We start from the raw sequence: 21,919 nt of genomic DNA on the forward strand, positions 1-21,919 counted from the left end.
ACTGATCACACTTCGGTGTAAGAGCAGCAGTGTGTCCAATCTGCTGCCGTCACTTGGACACTGAGCAGCGCTGAATGGATCAGGACAGAAAACAAGGGTATAAATAAAACCACACACAGTCGAGATCCTGAACTGGTGGTGACACAACCATCCCCAGCTTCTCAAACACAATCAACAGCCATACCTGGCAGTTTGTCTTCAAATGAACGCAAAAGTACCCAGTTCTCACCGTACACAAACACACACTTCAGAGGTCAGTGACAAATGCAGGCTGCACTTGCAGGCTGGGAGAGGCAGCGGCTGTGCTGTCCTGAGCCGCTTCAAGCACAGTGGAGCCGGCTGGCTCGCTCGCTGCTCGGGTCCTACTCTCTGTTGGTTCGCTGCAGTTTCTCCCATGACTCCATCACCCAGGAATGGAAACTGCTGCCCTCGCCCCAGCACGAGTGGGCTCCTGGCTCCTGAGCTCAGGTAAAAATGCTGAGTCCTGCAAGGTCACCGCAAGGTGAACACCGGCAAAAGCAGTATATGGGGAAGAGGAGGTTCTGTCAAGGAAAGACTCTAAACTTCAGACGTCTTGCCTTTCAAGAGACTCTGAACTCCGTAAATCACAGCTGCAACAATAGTCAGAGAAGCAGTAAATCTGAGAATCCCCAAATGGCTCGGAGCCAACCTGCTAGCCCAGAGGCACTCTTGAAGCAATAATCTCTCTCTCTCTCTGTCACACACACACACACACACACACACACACACACACACACAATTTTAATTGCTCAGCCAAAAAGACTGAGCCAAAAAGTCTTTGCATCCTCTTTCCAGGTAACACAGTTTAAACCCAGATCTTAGAAAACGAAAGTGTTTGCCAAAATTGAAATAATTCTTTTAAGAAAAAAAAAATCATTTCTGGTCCATAAATTCATTTGCATTATGTCTTGCTTTTCGTGCAATACTTGAACTCTGCAAACTCCCTCATATTAAAAAGACAGTAAAGAGGTATTTATATCAGAGATGACTGGCAAAATCAATTAAAATTTCTCATAAAAATTCCTTCTTTGTTTTCGAGATTAGTCCTGACTTCTGCATATTTTAATTTGGAGAGATTTCAAGAAGGCATTTCTTGGCTAAAATGTAACTATTCTGCATGGAGATGTTCTAGACAGATACAAACATGTTTACAAATGTTTCTCTGTAGAGTCTCTCTAGGTTTTTATTTCTTATAGTTTGGCTTTCCCATCAGAAGTGAAGAAAAAAACAATGTTTAAGCTTGCCTGAACATGATGAAACATTATTTCTCTTCGTTGTGTATTTTTTTTTCTTACGGGTCCACAATTATGCACTGATGTTCAGACTGATTGCACCAATAGGAAATCACTCTTCCTCTTTACCACTCTCCTTTCCCCTCCTTCTCCAGCCATGTAACATGATTTAGCTAACCTCCTTAGCATCAGTTTGGGAACCTATAAAATGGGGATTTGTTGTCACTGTCTGCTTTGGCTGCCTTGTGGGTCAGCATAAGGATGAAATAGGACAATGTGTAGGAGCAAATGCTTTGTAAAGTGTAGGGGGCTGGAAAAAAAATGTACTAAACCACATTTTCCACCCTTCAATTGCCCTAGTTTGGTCCTGAGATTAGTGAATTACTCTCTGTGTTCTCAAGGAGGACTCCTCTGGCTTCACGGGGAGTGTTTGTTTTAAATGGGCTATAAATAGCCTTAAGATTTTACTGAACGGCTGTCCTCCTTGTGGCAGATCTTGATGGCAGAGGCCACATGGCCAGAGTCAGTTAACTGTGAATATCATGAGCTCAGTCTGGTCTCTGAGGCTGGATGAGACCAGCTGAAAGCCTGGTAGAAAAATGCTCACGTGCACAGTGGCTGCTTTCAGAGTTCCCAGTGTCCTGGTGTACTCTCGTACGACGACGGGGAGTTGCCCAAGGGGATTAATGATGGGGAAAGGCTGGGGATGGAATGCCAAGTTCACTGCTGAGTTAGTTCAGTAACAAATGCATCAGGGCATTCATGCTAATGCTCCTGCCAGGATGTATGCCTTATTTAGAGATGAGGGGGAGGGTGGAGGTGGGGGGTCAGAGAAGGGAGACCGATGCAGAATGGGCGGGAAAGGAATTAGCTCTATGAGCACCTGTTTTGTGAGACACACCAGGGCTGGGAGCTTCATGAATGTTCTCTCAGTTAATCCTCATAGTAATCCTATGAGGTAGTTATTCTTCCCATTTCATGGATGAGCATCACTGTTACTGGTGAGTGGCAGAGCTTGAATTACAGTCAAGGCCTGTGTGGCCTAGAGTCCCATGGTCCTTCAGGGTAGACTTACTGACTTGTAATTTTCACAGAAGACAGGGAATACAATTTGACTTAGCAGGAGTAGGGAAGGCAAGAGAGCAAATTACCACGAAACCTTCTTCAGAGTATTTAGTAGGCAAGTTAACATTTACAAAGAGCAGAAAATGTTAAGAAAAAACACTTTTTGATTTTTTTTTTAACGAGGAAGTTGTTGTAGGCACAGATAAATATGTGATTTTTGTTGCTATGTGCCTATAATTCATTTTTTGCGATTGGGTCTTGCCTGTCTTCAAGCTGAAAATATGAGTTTAGAGGTCATTCTCCATAGTAGAATATCACTCTATCTTTTAAGGCTTATTTATTTTGATTTATTAAATTACCAGATCCTTAGGAATGCCCACAAGGAAGCAAGACAACCTCTTACCCTAAAATGTAGCAGAAAAGATATTTTTTCAACTACAGTTTAGAGCACTGTACCAGTCATAACTTTTAGTTCCCTGAGCCTGAGGATGTTAATAACGTGCCAGGGTCTTTCTGCCACTTTGATTGGAAAACTAGAGGCAGAGTCTAAACTGCTGCCCTAAATGGTATATGTTTTTGCTCTCCTTCTTTTAAGTGGCATTGCCAGCTGAAAGAAACCCAGAAATTGTATCTGCAAGCTAGCAGTGCCACTCATACCAAATCCTTCACACAGGGTAATTTTTCCTGCCTTCAATCTCTCCTTTTCCATATTTTCACAATCTTCTCTGAGAATGCCCCTGGCTGATTATACCTTGCCTCTGCTTTTAACATTCTCATCTGCAAAGGGCACCATCCAAAATTCCTTCATAAAACCAGCCTTCTCATCCTCCATAAATCTAACCTTAAACAGAAAACTATAAATTTAAATGTCTTACAGCTAGAATCAGTTTGCTTTAAATATTTTTGTTAAAAAGAGAAACATAACTGGGCCACTAACTACATTAGTAATAAGTCAAAATAAGTAACAGAGAAAAAGAAGAAAAGCGGGAACTTTAATATCATCTTTTCAAGTTAAGTTCTGAATAAAACAAAACAAAACACCCCAAAAGTACTAACATCCGAAACAGCCAATCAACCCACATAAAAGGAAGTAAGGGGCCATCAGCTATTTGGTGTTCATTTCACGGCCACTTTTGCTTGGAATGTGCATTTGGGCAGTCACTAAAATCCCTTCGTTCTGATGGCATCATGTTTAACTAAAGAGCAAGTAAAGAAAAGCTAATCTAGTGTGAAGCCTATAATGACATTCCTAACATACGGCAAAGTGAAAAAGCTGCTTTCTCTTATTCTCAAACTCATTTTATGTCTGAATAAAGGATGGAAAAACCACCCTAGTCAGAATTATTCCTGTTTTTAAATTTAGAAACGATTGCAGTGATCGTTCAACAAAACACACATCTACTGCCAAAGCTTTCAACTATAGCTCAGGTCAAAAACGATGAAAAAGAAAACACAGTTTTCAGCACTTTCTTCCAATTGTTATACTGTCCCATGACAGTGTTTTGTGTCTCAAATCCTACAGCAGTTTCACAGCAGAAAAAAACAGAAGGGCATATTGCACCCTCTCTTCCATTGGCTCAGAAACTTCATTTTGAGATTTCAAACCATGTATTGCAAAGAAGCTTGTGTTGAAGTTTAAATGTATGAAGAAAGCATTTGAAAGCATCGGCCAACTTTTGCTGCTAGTGATGAAAGTATTTGCAACTGGTGAAGAAAGGTGGTTTGGTTTTCTATTTGCTTCTTGCTCGCTTGCCCAGTGATGATACTTCCTGGCATTTCCTGGTGGCAATGTTTAACTTCACATGGATAATCACGAGATGTGGCCTGAAATCCACAGACTCTCTCCTTTGAGGGTGGAACTGGGTTCATGAATGTGTAGGATGGAGTTGTTTCTAGTTTGTCATCCAAATGAGAAAAAACATTTTTAACATACTTTTCCCTACCACTACCTTCAATTTTAATTCCTTTTCTTAGGCCTTAGAAACAAGGCCACATGAAAATAACTAGTGGCTATGGAGAGCAAGTACTGCTAAAATGTCCAAGGTCTTTTAAGGAAAAATTTAGACTAATCTGAAATGTGCAAGCCTTTAGCATGTCCATTATTTTTCATGGATAGGTAAAGACATGTATATCCAAGTTCCTGTTGTGACTCAGCAGGTTAAGGGCCTGACATGGTGCCCATGAGGATGTGGGTTCGATCCCTGGCCTCCCTCGGTGGGTTAAGGATCCAGTGTTGCCACCAGCTGTGGAGCAGGTCACGGATGAGGCTCAGATCCTGCATTGCTGTGGCAGTGGTGCAGGCCGGCAGTTGTAGCTCTGATTCGACGGCTTGCCTGGGAAGTTCCATATGCCGTGGGTGTGGCACTAAAAAGACAAAAAAAAAAGAAAAAAGACAAAAGACATGTATGTCAATGTCAAGTCTCTTAATCTATATACAGTAAAAATCATGAAACTGAACACTTCCTGAACAATAAAAATCTACTCTATTTTAAACACAATTTTGCTTTCTTCTGATTGAATGGCAATTTTTCCCCCCGATGCAAATAGATGTATCCATTAATGCTTCTTCTACTTTATGATGTGAAGAATCACTGTCCTAGTTTTACTGAAAGCTTTCCTAAATACATCCAAGTGGTTTTAGAAAAAAACATACTTAGAAGTATGAGTGAAGAGGGAAAATTCTAAAGAGTATCCTTTGTGGACACAGGGGAAGGAACTTCTGGGTATTTAAAATCACTCAAAATGTATAATCAGCACCATTGGAGGTACCTGAAATTTTCATAAAAATTCAGTCTTGCAGTATAACTGTTACTCCCTTACAGAGGGACAGGACTTTAGAGTCAGGTGATCCGAGGGAGGGCTTTCAGCCACTGAAAATCACCTCGGCCAGGGGATTAGAGCCTTGACCACACCAGAGACCTTTGGTAAGCGGTCCTTCTGGAAGCCTGGCTCCTTCTGGAACATGTGTGCCCCTGTTTTCCACCAAGGGGATCCCTGAAGGTAAAACCTTCCAAACATCTGTGTTAATGACCCTTAATGTATCTTAAACAAGTTGAGATATAGCCTATGCTGTGATGCAATAAAGACTGAAATTCAGAGCACCGCTGGAATTTCTAAAGTAATACTTTATGGTACATTTATGGAATGAAAGCATATTAGAAAAGAGATCACTGTGTGCAGTGTTACCTGAATTCGTAATAAATATTTAACAGTATAGAGAAATCTGCAAAAAACGCATTACTGTGTTAACAGTATTTATCATTAGGTAGTGAGATTATATAATTTTTTTTTTTTTTTGTCTTTTTAGGAGGCATGGCATATGGAGGTTCCCAGGCTAGGGGTCAATTTGGAGCTACAGCTGCTAGCCTATACCACAGCCATGGCTACAGCCACGTAGGATCTGAGCTACGTCTGTTACCTGCACCACAGCTCATGGTAATGCCAGATCCTTAACCCACTGAGCAAGGCCAGGGATCAAACCCGAGTCTTCATAGATATTAGCCATGTTTGCTAACCACTGAGCCATGATGGGAACTCCCTAGAATTTTTATTCTTGGTCTTTTTTTTTTTTTTTTTTTTTTTTCATTTTCTAAGTGTTCTACAATGACCATTACTGCCATGTAGTAAAAAGAAAGAGAGAAATAAAAAAAGAAAGGAAAGAAACCAGTAACTCTAATTTATAATGCCTGGGAATTTTGAAAAAATATTTCAAAATTAACTCACCAGGCTAATAATCTCTGTAAGTGGAAAAACTCAGTCTTTAGAACTGTTATTACTATTCCTCTTACCACTTGAATTAAAAATCTTCATGGGCACATCTGAAAAAAGTCTAGATGCTGCGCTAATAATATTAGGAAAATATAGAGTAGTTGGTTTCAGTGATTTTTAGAACCAAAAAAAAAAGGGTGATGGGGAAGACGTCAGATTTGTGCCTGTATGAGGACAGAGACGGACCTGGTACAAATCTAAGTAAAATGATGTACATTCCTGAATACAGAATCATAGTTTTGCAATCACTATTTATTCCTACAAGGGGAATGATGAACTAACAGTACATATGATCGAGAAAACCCATCGTCCTCTGAAGAGTGATCTTGCTTTAACACGTATTTTGCAGAGATCTTGTCTGTAATGGCAATAACACATTTCTTTGGAGAAAACAGGGTCCCTGGAGGAGAGACTGCATTGCTGAAGTGCCTTGGGCCTTCCTTGCATTTTTGTACATCTTTCTGACCTAACCAGGAACCAGCAGGTAGGGAACTCACCATTATAAGAAAAGGAACACACCTCAGCCTATTAACTAATTGGAAGACTTGAGTCCTCGATGTGTGCATTTCTGGGGACTAGCACTGCTGAGCACAGAAGTCTTGCGGCCAATCAAGAATATTTGGACTTGGATTAACACTCATTAATCTACTAATGTTTCATTTGTTTGCTGACATAATATTTGAGGAACCAGAGAAATAGCAAGACCAAATTCACATACATTGAGCATTTTACTTCTCAACAGTTAAGTCAGAGCTTTATGTTTTCCTTTTTAAATTGAAACAAAAGTTTCTAACATGCTTGCAAGGAGAAAAAGCTTCATTAGCTGAGTGGAGCTAATGATGGGAGATGAGTTTTCATCTTTAAACAAAAAGTCAAATAAATGAAACTGGGAGCACACTATACTCTTCAGATATTACTGGGCTAGAAGCTCCCAAATATAAAGGCGTGATATTTTCAACACAACAATCTCCAATAGACTTTCTTAAGGAAAACAGTAAATAGCTTTACTTATATCTTTGGACTGTAACTAAACAAATGCACGTGTTTGCCCTTTCCCCTACTCCTTAGCCTACTCATAGAATTCCAGTTATTTTTGGAAGTTGGAATACACTTAAATTACATAGTTATGAATGAACTCCTACCATGGACTAAATTATATAGTTATGAATGAACTCATATCATGGATTTCATCTTGGTTGATTTCAAAAAGTTGAAAAACTCATTTTATGCATTCATATAGAAATAAGAGCAAAAGATCTGTTTTATGGATTCTATTCTGTCATTAAAAACAAGACTATTTTTTAGTTTAATCTATTCTAAGGGGATAATCTTATTTTGTCTCCTGTTTAAAGTTTAGGACAAGTTTTTGTTTAAATTAAATATCCTAATATTAAAGAAACTGCTATCTATCATCTCTTTAGCTATATACTGTATGTATGTGCCTATCTATCTAGATACAATATATACATACACAAACATATATATATATTTCAATCTTTATCCATTATCCATATGTAGAGTTTCATGTGGTTACTGCCATAGTTTATATATAAATTCTTTATTTTATTTACTTATCTATTTCACTTTGAATGTTTTTATAAGTATTTTCCTTGTATCAAGAATCATCAGGCTCAGACACTGGAGAGCAATCTCCTCTGAGCCCACTGGTGTAATAAACCTCAGTTCTCCAAAAAACAAACAAACAAAAAAAACCAAAAAAAACCCCATCAAATGTGATACTGGAAAAACAAATCAAAACTTTTTTATGTTGTAAAATACATAACAATCATTATTTTATTTGTAATTTTCAATGTCTGAATATATTCTTTTGAATTCATATGACATAGCATATTTGCATATTCCTCTATTTGGAGGCACGAACTTGGTTTTCTGTTTTGTTTTGTTTTAGCAAATTCTACTACTAAGAATATTTTTGTTTTTCAGCATATTTCTTTACTCAAAGTTTTCTCTTCAAACAAATTTCTAGCAAAAATGATCATTGTATCCAAAAATCTATTCTAATTGAGAGGTTTTTTTGCGGCAAAAAAATTGGCATGCATGAATTTTAAAACACTCCTATTTGGGACAGAAGGTGAATGAATAAATACATGTACAATTATTTGTTATAAGCTGTTTGGATACTGTAATCCATACACCAATTTTCTGTTTTGTTGTTTCAATTTGTGCAGATTTTATAACCATGCTTATTTTTATCCCTAGAACAAGGAAAACATTTTTCCCAATAAAATAATAGATTCAAGTTGATGCTGATCTCTCAAGTTTCATTTATATATGATGATAATTTCTAAATGACTTCTTATGCATTCTGTTTATCATACATCTATATCACCCAAAAAACACATTGTCATTTTTAAATAAATTCCATGTGGGGCTCCTTTTCAAGGCACATTGTGCAACATGAAAAAAATCATTAAAATTAATGATAGAGGGAACAGTCATCATTTCCGTGCTGCAATTCATAAAGGACGTATTCATTCTAAGAGACATGTTTAAATGTATTCACATTTTACATTTTATTACTTGCTAGTTTTTTTTTTTACTTCCAAGTTATTTTTAAATGGGTATTTTGATACTCATTCAATACATTCATATAATTTCCATATTATTTATACTAGAAAAAATAGAGTATATTCTAACAGTGAAAACACATTTGTCTTCATGTGTAAACTTGCTTTCTTAAACTTATTCAACAAGGTCAACAGAATACTTTGAAGGAATTTTACTTGACATGAGTCAGCATTTTCATTCTCTTTGTCTATAATAAGATGTGTCAGAAAGATAAAATCTGAACCTGCAAAACTTCCTTAACATGGGTATAATTTTGCACCAATATATTTTTCTTATTCACTTTTCTTTTCCCTATCATTGCAAATTTTGACAAGGGAAAATAGAGAAATAAGGAAAATCTTAACACCACCAAGAATCGGCAGCAAATGGAGAGGTGCCCCTCGTCTGGTGAAAGAGAGCTGGAATGGAGGGAGATGGGGGACTTTGCCACTTGCCAACTGACAACCTGGGCACCTCGCTGACCCTCCCCCAGTCTCAATTCCCTTACCTTTCACGTGACATTCCAATCAGACACTGGATGTTAAGATGGCACGCAAACTGAGAATCTAAGAAATTGTCATCCTATGATAAACTGCACTTAGTTTTATGAATTTGGTGTTGATTTTTGCTGATTTCAAAATGAACTCCATGGCTTTTACTGCTAGGCAAGTACAAATAATAACATAATATAAAGGCATATTCCCATCAGCTCATGTCAATAGTCACACATAAAGCAAAAGATAACGGATTGATGCAGAGAAGCTGAATTCACAGGCATTTCCATACAGCTTTTCAAACTGGCTAAATAGTGATTGTCAAAATATTTCTTCTGAAAATGACTTCTCCGCAAGTCCCATGACACTTTCTATTAAAACAACAACAAACAGGCATTTCTATAACGGCAAACGATCTACTGTGCTAACTTGAGAGAGAGGGGAGACTAGGATGAACAAGTGGGCATAATAAACGTCCCTACCACAGCAGAGAATCAATAAATGCTGTTGACAGGCTGTGGAGAAGAAGACAAGCAGAAGAAAGATTTCACTAAGGAGGAAGAGGATGCAGCAGCAGGGAAGACAGCGGAAAGGGGAACCCTATTTCTTGCCAGTGGAAAGTTATAGCACCTAAAACTAGTTTTCACTTTCCCATTGAAGTTCCACATGCTACAGCCATGCTCTTAGAAGGAGGCGGATGCATTTACAAGGGTCTGCTGACACCTAATTGAGGCCCTTTTGATGACAAAACCAATCGCCCCCTGTTCAGGTCTTGCATGTTTCTCTCCTGATTTACATGGCCCCAAATTTAGTTAAAATGAAAAAAAAAAAAAAAGAATGAAAAGAACATGTGACACCAGAAGTTTATGCTTTTCCTCTTTTATCGTGTTTCAGAAGAAAAAGAAACTAAGTATGGAGCAATGACTTTAAGAGTATAGTCATTTTCATTTTACAGATAAGGAAAGTGCAGCTCAGGAAGTCAGTATCGCTCTATCATAATATTAATATCATCTAATAAGTGGTCACTAATTCAACCCTTTCTTAGATCTAATTCACGGAGAGAAAGGTAGTTGGATTTTAATAGCCAAAATAATGGGAATATTAGACACAGCTCATACTAAGAATTTAATTAAAACAAAGCAATTAGCCAATGAGGACAGATCTCAACCCAGAACCAGGATCTTGGGTATAGAGCCATTATTTTGTATGAAATACTTGAGAGAAGTTTTTAGATTAAAAGGATTATCTTCACTAAACTATTAATACTTGGTCTTAATCTAGGATAATATATGAAACTCTCAACTCTAATAAAATGAATTATGCAAGAAAACTGTCACTTTTTACCTATTTATTATTTATCAAGTAAATGATTCAGTAAGTTTTCATGCCTACATATTATGACGCCTTCTAATTTGAATCCAGCACCTGCCACTCATTTAAGGATACAGTGCACACCTATCAAGCAAGACTTGTGTACTATTCAGGTACTTTTCACTGTGAAGGATTAGATTAAAAATCATGAATATGAAAAAGACTGTAGGAAATTAACAATTGAGGACATTGACGCCCTCAGATAAAAGGAACCTGGCTTTTTAGATATTGAAACATCATTTAGCTATTGAGAAGGTGACTCTGGGCGAAGAAATACAATAGGATTTTTCATTTGGTTGTTATTTCGACTTTACTACAAAGTTTTGTCTCATGATTTTGTCATGTCCCTGACCTAACTACTCATATGACAGAGCCCTTGCTCTAGTTGGTCAGAGCAAGGCAAGTTAGGGAGAAATTCAAACAACTTCCCTGTTGACCCTGTGCTTGGCTCCTGTGTGACTCTCGGGCCCACGGAGGTGAACTGAGGTGTGACTATTGTGTCCTGGCCTTCAGGCATGGCCTTTCCAATGAAGAGCACAGCTGTTTCTGATTTAGTCTACCCTTGAGTTCAGCAAGGCTCTCGAGGAGTAGACGAAGTAGCTCTTTTCTGGCTCTCCAACTTAGGTCTAAGTGGTGAGAAACATGGATGTCTCGGAAGTCAGCTGAGTGACAAGGTAGATGCCGTCTACCTTGAGGCAGAGAAGGAGCCATGGTGCTACTGAGGCTGGTCCCTCGGGAGAACAGGGGGTGTCTCATGGCATGATGGCTTGGTGGCTTGTTGTTTTCCCTCTCTCTTGGATAACTTAAAGATTGTGGGTTTTATTGTTAGGTCTGGGAGTGGTTTCCTTAAAGCAAGAGAAGGTATTTTTTGTGGGGAAAAATTCACTTTTGAGTTCTCAATTTTCTGTTTCATTTATCTAGCTTCTGAAGGAAGTGTGAATTGGGTTTTTTGTGGAATTTAATAGATGTTACTATAAAATATTCTTAAGTTCAAGATATTGCTTTCAAACTTGAAATGTCCCTGAACTGACACTGGATAGAAATAGCCAGGTTTATTTTAAATAGCTATTATTATCTAATAATCACGTTATGAAGAAGGTAAAATTATATTTTGGAAAGGTGAGAAATTCTCACTTACTTGGTGCTCTGACCCTTATTGTTAAAAAATACACTTATTATAAAAGAAGACAGTGATGATTTCATCAGCTTTTATTTCTCTATACTTGTATATCTTGCACAGAAGAGTGATATGAGCATACTTGAAAAGGACGCTAAAATCAATTTTGCATGTAATACATATATTGATTTCTATCTAGATCTTCCTGGTGATTTTGAACTTATCCACATAATAACAAAATATGTGAAGATTTTTTTTCAATCTGTAAACACCTGTTCTTCATTGGGATTAAATCTTCATCATTAAAACTTTCTATTTTTACTACAATTATCAGTGGGATAAAACAACAAATATTTTTAAAGTAATAGCATCAGAAAAATGAAATTCTAGGGTAGAACCAATCTAGAAATTTTGTCAAGGAGATCAAGGGGCATGAATATATGAGGGAGCAGAGATGGTAGGTAAGAGGGAACCCTCCTTGCACGCCAAGCCTCTCTGGGCTGGAATTTCACTGCCTAGGACTCTGTATGCATCACCCACATGCATATATCCTGGGGTGAACACACTCCCAGGATGAGGAATAATGGGGAAACATCTGCTAAAGGAAAGGGAAGATTTCTAATTTACATAATTTAAAAATTATTAAAAATACTTTCAGCATTTACAATTTAGCATCTTGAGACAATGCTGTTTTGATTCACACTAATTACATCTCTAGACATCACCTTGAATGCTGCCTTTTTTTTTTTTTTTTTTTTGTCTCTTTAGGGCTACACCTGTGGCATATGAAACTTCCCAGGCTGGGGGTCGAATCAGAGCTGTAGCTGTGGCCTACACCACAGGCACAGCAATGCGGGATCTGAACCACATCTGCGACCTACACCACAGCTCATGGCAACGCCAGATCCATAAGCCACTGAGAAAATCCAGGCTCGCATCTGGCCAGTATCCACCAAACGTGCATCCTCCTGGATACTAGTTGGGTTCGTTACTGCTGAGCCACGACAGGAACTCCCAAATGCTGCTACTTTTAATAACCAATAAGCTCAAGGAACATATAAATATCCTAAGATCTCAGCATTAGAAAAGAGGCCAGTGGCCATGTAGTTCAAATTCCTATCTTACCATTAAGTTAAAAACATGAATTGAATAATTATTTCCCGGTTCCTTATAACAGAGCCTTAATCTTAGAAGAGAGGGATTCCAAACTTTTCATGAATATAGATGTGTTTATACAAGTACTACATGTCATAAAACTTCAGATTCACTCATGAAAGGTAATACCTACATGTGAGAAAAAGGAATGTATATGTGTATGTGTGACTGGGTCACCTTGCTGTACAGTAGAAAATTGACAGAACACCAGCTATAATGGAAAAACATTAAAATCATTAAAAAAAAAAAACCCTACCAAGTAAATACTGAGGAGCTATTGATTAATAAATACATTACATTCATACTCTCTTCTCTGTGTTAATAATTTTAATAATGTTTAGTTTGTTGCCAATACCACACATTTCTATTGAACGTGTGTTATAATTTTACAGCTCTGTAACTAAGAGAGAAATGACATTCTAGAAACATTTTTTGTTTGATTGGGATGAGAGGATAAAGTGTTGGTATTGAGCCAGCTTGTGGTAAAACAATGTAATATTTTCATTAGGACAATTTATTACACTTGGAAAGCAGAGCACAACTAGGATAGATGAGGTAATAGAGGTTTGAGGACAAAAGATTTTCTCTATATTACCGGAAAATGAAGTTGTGCAAAGCAATACAAGAAAAAGAAGAAACAGGCATAAAACAGCTGTTTACTTTGTCCAGGACATCAGGTGCATGAGGTGGAGGAAGGGTGAGTAGTAACTCAGGCCATCTGACCCCACAGTGCCTGCTGCTGAGGCCAGTGCCATGCCGCAACGTGCATTTTGCAGGGTACTGATGCATATGCCTGTACTTTGCTTTAATTATGATCAAGAGCAAGATGGATAGCAGGCTATTAGGGCCATGGCCTTGTAGAACCCTAGCATTACTCAAGATATTATCCCTGTTACTTCACGTGTGAAGAAATTGAATCATACAGAGGTAAAGGGCATTTTTCAAAGTCACAGAGCTGTTTTGTGCTGAAAATTAAAGATGGAGGAGATATTGTCTAACCAAGTCGGTGATGTACTTACATGAAAGGCAAGGCTGAAATTTTTAAAGAGTAAGTTTCAGTAATACTGTCTGCCATTTATGGCGCATTGGTTGTGTTCCAAGGACTTTCCATACATTTTCATTATCCTCCCAACAGCCCTGAAAGGTAGACTCTCGTTTTATCTCATTATATAATCCTCATGTTACAGATGAGGAAATTGAGTCTCAAAAACTGAAGTTGCTTGCCCCAAATTACATACCTAGCAGGTGATGAATCATGATTTGACTCACACACTCTCAAATATACCTTTGGGGAACCCCAGCTGATATTTCAATGCCAGGACTTGACTACAGAAAGAAATCCCACAGCTAAGCACACAGGTCCCTTAGCAGCTGTTTCTCCTGCCTCATTTTGCTGATTCACATCTACCACTCATCACTCCTCTGATGTGGAAAAACCCCATCCATGCCCTTCCAGGCAAAGCTTCCTTTACCTTCTAAGCTTGCCTCCCTACACTATTCCGTGGGCCAGAAACATTGCACAACAGATGTTCCAGCTAAGCATTGAGGGGCCTGAGGCAGACCCTATACCTACAAAAAACGGGGGAGGGGTGCTAAAGAATGTTAACTTTCACACGTCTAAATGTATGTAAACGTTGCATGGTAACATTCTGGAAATGGCTAAGCCTTGCATGGAATAAGGTAATTCTCTGCCTTACCTGGAATACTTATTTGGTGAATCACATGGCTCAGTCCTCAATACCTTCACATGAATCTGTCTAACGAGCTAGATGGGATTGCTTCTTTTCCTAATTTAATATAATAGCTTCACTCTCACCTCTTTTCAAATGGAAGGGCTTCTTTGTTTGATTTAAACTCCTCTCGGTACCTAATGGAAAAACCCCCAAATTGTTCCTAATACCGGCAGTGGTGGCTAGATGGATGTCCAGAAACGTCTACAGTGATGCCTAGAGAAACTGGCTTTGGTGCTGTCTGTAAAGATATTAATGGAATGTCCTTTTCTAAGTCAGTTAACCCCGGGACGGGAATTTCCTGTTGTTTCCTGAAACCTTCCAACAGCGTGTCAGTAATGACTTCCTATCCGAGGCTTATGATAGCTACTCATCTAAAATCTGATGAGAGGGTGCTGGGTACATGACTCTGCAATGACCTTTTCTGTGACCGTATGACTTCCAGGAAAGCAGTCTTCATGCCATATGTAAAGTAAAGCCTGTTTTCTGTCCACAGATGAATCTTCCAAATCACCTACCGATTCTCATTAAAGAAATCTTTTTTTTTAATTTATTTTTTTATTTTTTACTTTCCTTAGTCACTCTTGCTTCGGGGGCTTTTTCTCTGACAAAGAAAGCAGATAATAACCACCATATTTAGATCGCAGAACGGGAAGGAAACCTATCATTCAAAACCTCAGAACGACACTGAGATGAAGGCCAACTTTCATGGTGGACGTAAGGTTTGCAATCTCTGGATGATTCCCCCTTTTTAAAAATGTATTTTAAAAATTTGTCGTATTTTTCTATGGCTGCAGCCATGGCATATGGAAGTTCCCAGGCCAGGGACTGAATCTGACTGGCAGCTGTGATGGCAGGGGCCACCACAATGCCAGATCCTTTAACCCACGGCGCGGGGCTGCGGATTGAACCTGAGACTCCACAGGGCTGCAAGCCACTGCAGTCAGAGGTCACCTACGGTGTCACAGCTGTTTTTCTCTTGATCTTCCTTCTCTGGGATGCCTTTCAGGAATAAACTACAAACAGAGGCAGAGGGGAGATGGCACACGGAGGTAATACCTGCGGAAGTCTAGAAATCTACCTTTCAGATCCCCGCGGGACAGGCCAAGAAATGTTAGCAACCGACAACATAATTCTTTTTTTAACCCAAAGAAACATAAATAAAATTCTCCCACTTGAGAAAATCGAAGGAACAGAAGAGAGAAGAAGGTGTAGGTGACAGATGGGTTCACATTACACCAATAAAGGTTAATGGGAAAGAGGTCAGAACAGAGGAAAGGAAGCTGATAGAGAGCCGAGCAACTCAGAGGGGAAGACCTACCCTCCACCTAGTCCCGCCTCAGAATCAAAGGGTCTGAAAATGCCCACCGTCACCCCTAGGATTTAACAGTGACAATCTTGCTTTGTATTGATTCCAGCTACATAAGTTTCCCCAGGGATCCCACTGGAATTAAAAAAACAAAACAAAACAAAACATATTTTTGGAACCAGGGAAAAATACAAGAATGCTGGGACAGCTGGTCTCCTCATTACAAGAAGAAACAAGCTACTAGATAAAACTGTCAGCAAGTAAATAAAAATATATTAGGGTTAGTTAGGAAAAATTCTTCTGTTCCCAAGAAAGACAGATGAACATGGTGTTATAAAGCCCCTCAGAGGGGAACACTGGGGCATGCAGAGTGGAGAGAGAGGAAGAGAAAGACAAGGGCTTAGAGGGCTGAAGACCAAAGTGTCTGATCTCAGAGTCAGAAAGAAAGATCACTGGAATAGGGGGCTTGAAATGCCCCAGGGATGTGACAGGGCTGGGAGGAGCTGGTGATGTGGCACAGTTCTGGCTCCAGGGCTGGACAAAGGCTCAAAGCCCCCAGCGATGCTGGCAAAGAAGCAACAGAACCATCCATCATCAGGACCCTAGGTGGCTTGGGTGCTGGTCATTTCAGCCCGGTGTGGGCTAAAGACCCAAGGCTCTTTTTATGAGATTTTAACACAGCCCCTGTTTGGCGAAGGCAAAGAGGAGACCAGGAGGACCAATAACGGCTAAGACTGAAATGAATTTTTACTTCTTCACTATTCTGGTGACTTGAATTTCAGGGTTTGATTTAAGATGATTAGAAAAACAATGACCTGTTTGGCACTGAATCCGTAGTGGGATAAAAACTACACTGTGACAAGTATTTATATAAATGTGCAAAACATAAAAAGCTCTCTAGTTGGAAGACACTGGCATTAATTGCAAATACCTTTCTGATCCTGGGCCTCTTTGATTTGGTTAAAAAGATAAACGTAGCTATTCTAGAACAGGATGATATAGGTCTTCCGTAAAGGTAAAAAGGGTATCACCTATTTTCTCTACCACCTGAAAAATGCTTTATTCAGATTGATATAAAGATAATTAGAATTGGGAAAAAGCCATATGTAGCAAAAGCTACCTATTTTGAGACAGTCATGGGCTTTCTCTTAGTTACCTAACTCTTGAATTACATTGTATTCCCATTTCACAGATGAAGAATTAGAACTCAAGATTATCCAAGTACACTTATGAAAATAATTAAAATTTAACAAGAGAACTGGTGAAAAATCTTTATTTCTTAACTCCCATTGTTGTGCTTGTCTTAGCAGATATCAAGGAGTTTTATAGCAACTTTCTCCTATTTCATGTTTAGAGAAGGTGAAAGAATGGCACAAATAATTTTAATAGAGATTGGCAAGTACAGTGATAAGGATACATATATATACATATTTACAGGGTTCTGTCCCCTGGAAACCTTCTCACTCTTACCCATGGTAGGACTCCCCTTTCTCCGAATGGCTGTTAAAGAGAATCATAATAACACCAAACCCTGATTGTGTACTACATGGGGCCTAAGAAATACAGGCTGATTATACTAGAAAGGAAAGATTAATTATGAAGCAAACAGATTTCACTCCTTGTGAAATCATGGATTAGAAGGGGTCAGAGGCCCCCAGAAGTCTTGCATGTTAACTGCTTGTGTGAAGTGCCAATGCCTGCTCTTTGGTTTCCCTCTTCCACCGCTTTCTCTTTTAAATTGTAACAACCTTCTCTTGAATTCTTAATCCAGGCCCCAGTATTCTAAAAATGTCACTTCCATAGGGAACAATTCTTACGCAATTGAGTATGGCATTTCTCTTTGCATGTTAGGGCTGTTTTCTAAAGCCTTCTTCTCAAATGCACTGAGCAGCATGCATAATTTTAGACCATGCATTTCATGACTGTCTAAAACTACTGCCAAATGCAAAATGTTTTCAATAAGGACCCTGCTGTACAAACTAAACTGCAGTGAACTTTAACTTGGTTGATAGAACGCATTGCTTCCTTGTTAAGAAGCACATGACAGAGTGCTCTAGATGCACTTCTTAGAATCTACTTTGAGCTTTTCCCCCACTCCCCACCTTAGATAGGTGGAAGCCAGGACTGATGACTTTCAACTGATCTAATTTATCATTCCTTCTGGTCAGTAGTGAAATATATTCCATTGGGAGCCATTAGACTGAATCCACTTAGAACCAGTTTAGTATCTAAAGTTCATATTTGCTGAAGAACCTGGTCAAATAAAGCAGTTAAATGAAGTAGGCTACTGGAAGGAAACGGAAGCCATGTTTCATGTGCAAGATATACGAGTGAGTCTGATGAACTGATATTTCAGATGCAATCTGAGATTCATAGATTTAGCATGAATGGCCTTCAAAGACTTATGATGTCTTCTCCAAAACTATATCCAAAAGTCTGTGATTATGAGCACAAGTGAATTTTTCTACGGAGATTATCCTGACTTTGCATTAAATTTCAAAATAGGTTTGTGATGGATGGACAGCTGTCAAGGGTTTGGACAGAGATGGGCTCTGGCTGACCTCTTCTTGAAGCTCAGAGTTGACCCACGAGACTGCTGTGGAGCGTGCAAAGTTAATGAGTGCTAATGGGGCAGTAACAAAAGGCCAAAGGAAAAAAGTCTTACGTTCAGGAAATTTACATTTTAATGTGGTGGCACACCTGAGCAAAGTATCTCAAATCATAAAGCCTTTGCCATTAACCCTACACAGCAGGGGAATCATTTGTGATCAAGACAAATTTTAATATAATCCCTAATCAACACAGCAGAGGAGAGAACTTTACATCTCTCTCTTCCAGATGGTGCCATTTTATCAGAGTCTCAGTCCTTGGTATGCTCGGTTAATTAAAGTCCTTACTGTTTGTTAATGGCACATTTGTGCAGCAAAAACAACTCTGGAACAGATGTCGGCAAATTTGTCAAAGCGATTGGATGGATAATCGTCCTGACTGCTCTGAAGGACTCTTCCATTTCAGGACCCTCCCCCTGCCACCCCACCCCCTACGCCTGACAGAATCACCTTTATCTTCACTGCTTTTAAACGGGAGGCAAGGAGTGGGAAAAGGAAGAACAACAGTCAGATCCTTCCTCGGTCAAAGTCATTCCCTCTTCAAGGAATAATCAGTAATGCAGACATTCCAGCAGACAGCTTGAAACGCAAAAGTACCAAGATGATAGATTTTTATGAGACTCTCCCTCTAAGTCTCACCACAGGCTCCCAAACCAACTTGCATTCATGCTTGCTATAAACGTGCACCTCAAATCAACTTTTATCTCATATCTTTGTTCTTGTTTTGTCAGCATATGTCTGTAACTACAAGGGCAGCCTATTATAGCCAGAGATTAAAGGAAAAGAATATAATGAGAGGTCATTGATTAATGCAAAAAAAAAAAAAAAAAACAACCAGAGCTATGGCAGGTAACTTGTCTCACCTGCAAAGCTCTATGGATCACCGAACTCAAACTTGCAGGAGAGTTTTGAATATTGACCGTCCTTTGGCAGTTTCAGAGCATTGTATGGGTAGTGAATGCCTTCAAGAGGAAAACCCAAGAAAAAGGTGGAACAGGCAGCTTTCATTAGAATAAGATAAAATAAAATGGTTTCAAAAATATAAAGCCCTGTACAGATGTCACATCTTTTAAAACAATTATTAATTGAGGTCTCTTAGAAATCCACCAGTTTGTGAAGTTGTATATCATGACGAAAAAAAATGTTTATCCAGCTTAGTAATTTGATTTGTATTTCTGAGCTACCTACTCCAAATGCACGTGTGTATGTTAAATAAACCAAATTCACTTATGTCCTGTTTGGTGGTACTACCTTGTTCTTTCAAGGAAAAAATAAATTATCTCCTTTCCGTTAAATTATAATGTGTTTTTTAGTGACTCATAAAATCTTGTTTTTATATAGAATGTTACATCCTCGTTTTGCACAGGACATTCTGTTTGGCATATATTTATTGCAGTTATTGATGGAAGGAGAGGAGGGATGTTACATGAGACCCATTGTGACGATGAGGAAGAATTGCTGTAAAAAACATTAAATCAAAAAGGAAACAAAGAAGAGTTATAAAATTGAGGAAAAAAACCCAAACCCTAAATCATTGGCCAAAGTTATTGGGGCTCAACAACAACCAGAGCCTGAGTGGCTCCCATGTCCATGTTTAAAAATTTATTAATTATAAAGTTTATGTTAATAAACTATACAGAACTTTAAAGATGTTCTTCAACCTAAAAGCATATATAGTCTTATTCCACCCAATCCTATTTCAAGAATGTGTCTACTTATAAAAATAGTTTATTCCTGAGACTGGAAATAGAACATTTACACTTATTATAAATAAAAATGCTTTTGGAACCATTAGGAGCTTCTCCCTGCAATAAAAATAAGCAAAGCACCATGGCACCCTGTTTTCAAAGGTCCTTTCTACGACCCCCAGAGTAGGGCCCACAGTAAATCACACAGAAAAGAGGTGTGAACTGCCTTCTAAATAACCATCCTGGACAAATGGCAGAGGGATCTTGCAGCGATAAATTTTAGAGACAGAAGAATCTCTTAACATTTAAAAACGTTTGGGGACAAATTAAGCTTCAAGTTCACGAAACATAAGGAAATGTATGCAAACACAAAGAGTTAAAAAAAAAAAAAAACAGAGAGAGAGAAAAGCAAAATGAACATCACCAAAAAGACACACAAATTCCTCTAAAGTGTAGGTGTGACAGTGTCGTCCTGGTTTCCTAGGGATGTAGTGAATGTTTCCTGCCTTTTCTCCTCTTTGCCACAAGGAGGAGGCCGCCTTGGAGGGGGGTCCATCAGAGACAAACCAGTTAAGCTCATGTGAGTTAGGAAAATGTCAGTAGCAGTTAAGTACCTTTTTCTATAGCTCTAGTATCTCCTAGTATTTAGAAAACTCTGGTCACGGAAAGCTCAACCAGTAGAGAAGGTGAATGTTAGTAGCCACGGACTCACCAACAACCCTCAGTCAAGCCCAGATGCCAGACCCAGAGGTCTGACTTGGCATTCTGAAGCCTACATGAACACATGCACAAAGCACAGCGCTAAGAACTGCATGTTCCCTTTGTGTCTCAGACAATTTACACCCCTTAGTATATCTTTGCTTTTTTTACCTTTGTTAAGCTTCAAGTCCCCTTCAAGGAGATGAAACTCAAAGCCTCTGGCCAAGACAAGAATTACAAGACCTTCTCACGGCCCCGCAGGTCTCACTGTGATGCCCCTTCCCACATCTTGAGCAACCCTGCCTCCTCCTTCCTCCTCCCTCCTAGGAAAGGTATGTGGCCCACTCCTCACCCCGTCTCTATAGGGGCAAAAAGAACACACAGGCACAACATCAGGGGACTCTCCAGGGAACTTCTCTACAACCTGTCCCCCATGCAAATGAGGTCATCTGTCTGAGACCAATCAGAAGATCAAATACGCCCCATGCAGAGACCAAGCATCACGCAGCCCTTCTACACGTGCAGTGGGCCAGGGTAAGAGGAATCAGGTTCCCACTCAGGTCCGCAGCATGGGGCTACAAGGAAAACCCAACTGTAAGGTGGGGCCAGTCCCTACTCACGGGGTGCCCCACTCTCCCTGAGCGTGTACTTTCATTTTAATAAACTGTCTGTACCCTGCCCCCCATTTCAATTCTTTGGTGCAGCAGGCAAGAACTATAAGAACTATAAAACAAAACAAACAAAACATAGCTCTAACACCGTCACCAAGTATTTCTTAAAATTATTATTGTTTTGAAGATGTTACAGCAGAAACTCATGAGTGTCAAGCAACATCCGTGAGCTTTGCCAGAGTTGGGAAAGTCAGTCTAACGCCGACTCCCTGATCTTTGTCATCGCATTGTGCTGCCTACTGCAACTAGTTTGATTTCCCATGAAAGTTATTTTTCACACTGGGCATTTGCTCCTTTAAATTTGATTGTCTTGACTCTTTTCCATTTTAAAATTGTTATTCTTTATTCCCCATGTGTAAATAAGTCAATAATCATGACGTTTCAGATTTCTCTGGACATTTGCATGTTCACCTCTTCAGCTG

The 21,919-nt window shown here is 39.1% G+C and overlaps 1 protein-coding gene across 14 annotated transcripts in view; it reads right to left on the minus strand.

Annotated features, from left to right (window-relative positions):
* Window positions 1-21,919, minus strand: part of ARHGAP24 (Rho GTPase activating protein 24) — a 744,099-nt gene that overhangs the window by 152,042 nt on the left and 570,138 nt on the right. Inside the window, exon 1 of one of the 14 annotated variants that reach the window (XM_021100791.1) lies at window positions 230-12,417. The exons of 11 other annotated variants lie outside the window; for them this stretch is intronic. The gene's annotated coding sequence lies outside the window, so the exon portion shown is untranslated. Of the gene's footprint in view, window positions 1-184; window positions 12,418-21,919 lie in introns of those variants that run through there. 2 more of the 14 variants (XM_021100789.1, XM_021100794.1) reach the window with 2 other exon arrangements.

Source organism: Sus scrofa, chromosome 8 (assembly GCF_000003025.6).
Source record: "Sus scrofa isolate TJ Tabasco breed Duroc chromosome 8, Sscrofa11.1, whole genome shotgun sequence".
Classification (NCBI taxonomy): Eukaryota; Metazoa; Chordata; class Mammalia; order Artiodactyla; family Suidae; genus Sus; species Sus scrofa.